The 7,234-nt window shown below is 39.9% G+C and overlaps 1 non-coding gene across 1 annotated transcript; it reads left to right on the plus strand.

Annotated features, from left to right (window-relative positions):
• The first annotated feature begins 4,821 nt into the window (after positions 1-4,821).
• LOC127099260 (small nucleolar RNA R71) lies at positions 4,822-4,928 on the plus strand. Its single transcript, XR_007793785.1, has one exon. It is a non-coding gene; the product is annotated as a small nucleolar RNA R71 (small nucleolar RNA).
• The last annotated feature ends 2,306 nt before the right edge of the window (positions 4,929-7,234 follow it).

Genomic DNA, 7,234 nt, shown 5'->3' on the forward strand with positions numbered 1-7,234 from the left:
GGTTGAGAAGGCAGCTCTATAAGTCTTAGACTGTTTGAATAGTCTTTATTTTCAATATTATGATAATGTTTTAATCGCTGCCCGTTTACTATAAATGGTTCACTATTCCGACCTTTGATTTCTATCGCACCGCTTTTAAGGACTTTAGTGATTTCGAAAGGGCCTGACCACCTAGATTTAAGTTTTCCTGGAAAAAGCTTAAGTCTTGAATTAAATAGTAGTACTATGTCCCGACATTAAACTCTTTCCTAGATATATGTTTGTCGTGCCATCTTTTGGTTCGCTCTTTATATATCCTGGCATTCTCATAGGCGTCCAGTCGCAATTCTTCCAATTCGTGAATGTCCAAAATTCATTTCTCACCCGCAGAAGTATAATTTATATTTAGGGTCTTAATTACCCAGTAAGCTTTGTGTTCTAATTCCATAGGGAAATGACATCATTTACCGTAGACTAATTTAAAGGGTGTGGTTCCTATTGAGGTTTTGTAAGCTATTCTATAGGTCCACAGAGCTTCGTTCAGTTTAGATGACCAGTCTTTTCTGGATATTCCAACAGTCTTTTCTAGAGTCTGTTTGATCTCTCGATTTGAAACTTCGACTTGCCCACTGGTTTGTGGATGATAAGGTGTTGCTACACGGTGTCGGACTCCATACTTCAGAAGAAGTTTTCCAAAGATATTTGATATGAAATGGGAGCCACCGTCACTAACTACTAGTTTTGGCACACCGAGTCTAGGAAAGATGATGTTCTTGAACAACTTAATCACTACTCGTGTGTCATTTGTCGGAGAAGCTACAACCTCGATCCATTTTGAAACATAGTCGACAACAACGAGTATGTACTTATTATCAAAAGAAGAGGGGAATGGTCCCATGAAGTCAGTCCCCCATACATCGAAGACTTCCACTTCTAAGATTCCTGTTTGTGGCATTTCATCGCGTCTTGAGATGTTACCAGTGCGTTGGCACCGGTCGCATTTTATAACCGCATTATGGACTTCTTTCCATAGAGTAGGCCAAAAGAGGCCCGATTATAGGATCTTAGTATAGGTCTTTGAGGTACTTGCGTGCCCTCCATAGGGAGCGGAATGGCAATGAGATATTATGTCGTCTATTTCATCCTCAGGAACACATCGACGGAAAATATCGTCGGTACCTCTTTTGAAAAGCAGAGGTTCATCCCAGTAGTATTGTTTGAGATCATGAAAGAATTTCTTCTTTTGTTGGTAGGATAGGTCCGGTGGAAGTATTCCTACAGCTAGGTAGTTGACAAAATCAGCATACTATGGCAAAGTTGTATTCGCATGAATTTCTTCCACGGGTTCTTCTATTTTGGTATCATTTATTGTTAGTTCAGACATGTCGCTTTCCATTTGGGCTATGAGTCGTTCGTAAGGGAAATCATCATTGATTGGAATTTGTTCAGGTTTATTCCCTTTGATTCGTGATAAGTGGTCTGCTACTATGTTTTCAGTACCTTTCTTATCTTTTATCTCTAAGTCAAATTCTTGTAAGAGTAGGATCCATCTTAAAAGTCTTGGTTTGGCATCCTTCTTACTTAGCAGATATCTAATAGCGGCGTGGTCAGTATAGATAATAATTTTCGCCCCCACTAAGTAGGAACGGAACTTGTCCAAGGCGAACACAACAACTAAAAGTTCTTTTTCAGTGGTGGCGTAGTTCATTTGGGTTGGATCTAGTGTTCTACTTGCATAGTAGATAGCATGAAGTCTCTTATCCTTTCTTTGTCCTAGTACTGCGCCTACTGCGTAATCACTCGCATCACACATGATTTCGAAAGGTAATCTCCAGTCAGGTGGTTGCATTATGGGTGCGGTGATTAAAGATGTTTTTAATTGGTTGAACGCTATTAAACATTTTTCATCAAAGACAAAATCAGCGTCTTTCATTAATAAACCCGTAAGTGGCTTGGTAATTTTCGAGAAATCTTTGATGAAACGTCGGTAGAAACTGGCGTGTCCTAAAAAGCTCCGTATTTCTCATACGATTTTTGGAGGTTGAAGGTTCTCTATGATTTCTATCTTAGATTTGTATACTTCAATTCCTTATTCAGATACTACGTGACCTAACACGATTCCTTGTTGGACCATGAAATGGCATTTCTCCCAGTTCAAAACGAGATTCACCTTTACGCATCTTTCAAGTACCATTCCAAGGTTTGATAGACATCCTTCGAAGCTCTGCCCATAAACAGAAAAGTCGTCCATAAAGACTTCCATAATGTCGTCTATAAAATCAGCGAAGATTGCCATCATGCATCTTTGGAATGTTGTGCGAGCGTTGCATAATCCAAATGGCATTCATCGGTAAGCGAATGTACCATAAGGGCATGTGAAGGTTGTCTTTTCTTGGTCGTCAGGATGGATTGGGATCTGAAAGAATCCTGAATAACCGTCTAGATAGAAGAAACTGAGAATGCTTAGCCAATCGTTCAAGCATTTGATCAATGAAGGGCAGAGGAAAATGATCTTTCCGAGTGACTTTGTTTAGTTTTCTATAGTCGATGCACATTCTGCTTCCGGTCACAACTCTTTGTGCTATAGATTATGCCCTTCTCGTTCTTAACAACTGTAACACCTCCTTTCTTGGGTACTACATGAACGGGGCTAACCCATTGACTATCGGAGATCGGGTATATGATTCCAGCATCTAGTAACTTCTTTACTTCATCCTTGACTACCGTGCTTAAGATTGGGTTGATCCTTCTCTGGTGTTCTCTAGAGGTTTTACAATCTTCCTCCAGCATAATACGATGCATACAGATAGAAGGGCTTATCTCAATTAGGTCGGCGATGTTGTATCTTAACGCAGTTGGATATTTTCTTAAGACATCTAGTAACTTTTTAGTTTCCATCTGTCCCAAGTCAGCGTTGATTATTACTGGTCTTTTTAGTTCAGTGTCTAGGAATTCGTATCTTAGGTTCTTTGGTAGTGCTTTTAATTCCAAGTCAGGTTTCTTTGGGCATGGCATGTGGTTGGGCGTAAGTGCTAAGCATTCACTTAGACTGTCATTTTGGTATGGTTCATGCCAATTATCGTCTTCAAAGATTGGAGGGATTTGGATTTTCATTATATCAGAGTATGTGGTTTCTTGCATCTCCATCTCTCTTATGCACTCGTCTAGGACATCAAGTAGATAACAGGTATCATCTATGGTTGGCGCTTGTAAGAATTGTGTTAAGATGAATTCGACCTTTTCCTCTCCAACTTCGAATGTTAGCTTACCTCTCTTTACGTTTATTATGGCTCCGGCGGTAGCTAAGAATGGCCTTCCTAATATAATAGGTGTACTGGCATCCTCTTTGATGTCCATGATTATGAAGTCTGTAGGAATGTAAAATTGTCCTACACGTACGGGGACATTCTCTAGTATACCGACATGGTATTTGATTGAGCGGTCAGCTAACTGAACAAACATCTTGGTTGGTCTAGTTCTCCCATAGTGAGCCTTTTACAGATGGTTAAGGGCATTACACTAATACTGGCTCCTAGATCGCATAGAGCTTTGTCTATGACGAATTTTCCAATGACACAGAGTATGGAGAAACTACCTGGGTCTTTTAGTTTGGGAGGCATGTTATTTTGGATTATCGCCCTACACTCTGTAGTAAGTATAACTGTTTCATTATCCTCAATCTTTTTCTTATTGGATAGGATCTCCTTAAGAAATTTGGCATATGAGGGCATCTGTGTGATGGCTTCTGTAAAGGGAATTGTAATGTTTAGTTGCTTCAGAAGTTCAACAAATTTCCTAAATTGACTTGCAGATTTAGAACTTGCAAGTCTTTGAGGATACAAAATGGGTGGTTTATAAGGAGATGGAGGCACATAAGGTTTTTCTTTCTCTTCGGCCTCTCGGGTATTATCTTCTATTTCCTTCGGTTCATTTACCTGCTCAGTTGAGGTTTTGTCTGGTTTTTGGTACATGGCAGGGTTTTGGAGTCTTGGATCTACGGGTCAGTCTATTTATTTTCCACTCCTCAGTATAACGGCATTTGCATGTCCTTTTGGATTAGGTTGCGGCTGTCCAGGAAATGTTCCAGCTGGAGCGGCTGTAGATGCTTGCTGTTGAGCCACTTGTGAAATCTGTGTTTCAAGAATTTTATTGTGGGTGGCTAAGGCGTCTACTTTGCTCGCTAGTTGTTTAAGTTGCTCGCTAGTATGTATGTTTTGGTTCAAGAAGTCTTTGTTTGTCTGAGCTTGGGTAGCTATGAAGCTTTCCATCATTAATTCGAGGTTTGACTTCCTAGGCATGTTAGGAGCATTATTAGCTGGCTTTTGATATCCAGGCGGAACAGCTGGTGCTTGGCCAGGTGCATACAGGGCGTTGTTATTCTTATACGAGAAATTATGATGGTTTTTCCAACCTGGGTTGTAGGTATTCGAATAAGGATTTTCTTGTGCGTAATTCACTTGATCGGTTGGGACTCCTGCTAATATTTGACATTCGGGTGTAGTGTGTCCAGGGTTTCCACATAACTCACAGTTTGGAGTTACTGCAACCACGGTGGCTGCGGGTGGTATGGTCAAGTTGTCTAATTTTTAAACAAGGGCATCTACCTTGGCATGGACATGGTCAAGGCTACTGATTTCGTACATTCCACTCTTTGTTTGGGACTTTTCTACTGGAGTTCTTTCACCTCCCCATTGGCAATGGTTTTGGGCCATGTTCTCAATGAGTTCATTGGCTTCGTTGTATGGCTTGTCCATAAGTGCACCTCCCGCGGCAACGTCTACTGTCAGTCTTGTGTTATACAGAAGCCCATTGTAAAATGTGTGAATGATCACCCAGTCTTCGAGACCGTGATGTGGACATATCCTCATCATGTCTTTGTATCTCTCCCACGCGTCGTAGAGAGATTCTACATCTTTTTGTCGAAATCCGTTGATTTGAGCTCTCAACATAGCAGTTTTGCTCGGCAGAAAATATCGGGATAAGAAGACGTTCTTCAGTTCTTCCCATGTGGTAACTGAGTTGGATGGGAAGGATTACAACCAAGCCCAAGCTCTGTCTCTTAGTGAGAAAGGAAAGAGGCGTAGTCTTATCGCATCTTGAGATACACCATTCGTCTTTACAGTGTCTGCGTACTGCACAAACTTGGTCAGGTGTTCATTAGGGTCGTCCGTAGGATTTCCAGCAAATTGATGTTGTTGGACGACTGATAATAATGAGGGTTTTAGCTCGAAATCGTTCCGATTGATAGCGGGGGCAGCAATGCTGCTGTGAGGTTCTTGTTGGGACGGGGTAGCGTAGAATTTAAGAGGACGATCTTGTGGTCCTTCTTCAGCCATGGTTGGTTTTTCTTCTGGTTTAGAAGTAGGAAAGAAGATATCAGGAATATCGTACCTTTGTTGGTACTCTAGTATTCGGCGTCTTATATATAAGAAACACTCTAATTCTGCGATTGGTGGTGCTAAGTTATCGCCTTGTGAGCGAGTACTTGGCATACAATCGGGGGAAATAAGGGAAAGAAGATTAGTTTTTATTTTTACCTTAGTCTATACCGTGCAACGAAAGAATCACACTATTTGACTAAAACAGGTCCCCGGCAACGGCGCCAAAAACTTGATACGTCTCGTGACTGTATATAGAATATAGTCTATCGGGTACTTGACTGCAAGTGCACAGTCCAGTGGTTTTAGTTTTAAAAGATATCAAACCGACAGGGACCGAGGGTCAAACTAATGTTACTGACGTTATGATGTTTAACTAAGGGAATGATTTTTAGGAGTTTGGTTGCAGAAGATCAAATTTAACGGAAGTTAAGTTTTAAGAAAGTATTAACATGAGGAATTAGTATGCAACACATTAATCGTCAGGGATTCGATAATTCACCGGTGTATAGTTTAAATACCAAATATCTTTCAGTAGAAAATACTTATTTAAAAGGCTTTATCTCACACTCTCGTGGTTGTTTATTCGGCCTATAGCTTTGAGTCAGAATGTACGCTTTCGCTGTCCCATTTGAAGTTAAAAATACTTTTTGAAAATAAATAAGTTCTAATTGCTTTTAAAGTGCTCTCGTTGTTTTTAAAATCAATGCCTAGTTTTTACTATCCAGCTCGAGCCTCACGCTCTCGCGATTGTTGGTTCTCACCTTAGTTAATTTCCCACTCTCGTGGCCAAATCATATTAAATAGCTTCTCACTTTTGTGACAAAGTTAATTAAATGTAAATTAAAAACCACAACCTAAAAGATTGTTTGAGAAAAGGAGTTTTTCATCGATTATTATTAAATCCCATCTAATTAAATTGTTACATACTGATACTGGTAGTTTAGCCGGACATGTTAAACAACGCAAACACAGACGAGCATAAACAGATTAACAGTGCAGCAAACGTAATTATAATAATAACAGAACAATAATAATAATAATTGAATAAAAACCTGGCAATTGGATTAACAAAGTACGGAGGATCTTGGAGTACTTGAACAGTCCTCCACAGGTCGGTAGGATTCTGCTTCTTCGATACAATTGTTTACTAAATTAAATAAAGTGTAGTAGTTCCCCAGTGTAGGAAACTACTACTTTGGCTAACTGAAAAACGGAAAGGAAAGGGGAAAACGACAATTCTAAACGGAATGGTAAATGAATTACGGTAATGGAAACAAAGTTGCTGAAGGAAAAATAACACTCAAAAGCTAGAATGTTGTAGAAAATAAATTGCAGAGTGGAAATGTCGACGTTCCCTTTTTTCCAACTTCTGTTCTTTATATATCCCTTGGTAGGTCATGGCAGTTGATGAAAACAAGGAATGACTCGGTTGATTGAGAAATCCACGGGAAAGTGGTTTTGTTGCGAGAATATAGGCACGTTTTGCACGCTTCTGTTGACTGCTTCAAATGTTTGATTCTGGCCGTGTGACACTCGTCATTGGTCTGTGACGGTCTTCACAGGCTGGGCGTGCCGTTCGTCATGTCTTTGTGACGGTCGTCACATCAGCAACTTCTGTGTTCTTCTGTTTTCTGGTTTTTCTGCTGCTTTCTCATCTGTTTCTTCTTCTTTTTCTTCCTTTTCTATATTTTGCTCATTTACGCATGGAGATTGAAATACCTGCAAAAACAACTCGAATACTTGCGGAATAATCGGAATATGAATTAAAGTGGTATGATCTTTGAGTGTAAATCAAGGCAAATATACGGTGTATTTTCGCGTTATCATGGTGTTTATAGGATTAGAATTGATTTGTGTTGCTATGAAGAAAAAAA

This window comes from Lathyrus oleraceus, chromosome 6 (assembly GCF_024323335.1).
Source record: "Lathyrus oleraceus cultivar Zhongwan6 chromosome 6, CAAS_Psat_ZW6_1.0, whole genome shotgun sequence".
NCBI lineage: Eukaryota > Viridiplantae > Streptophyta > Magnoliopsida > Fabales > Fabaceae > Lathyrus > Lathyrus oleraceus.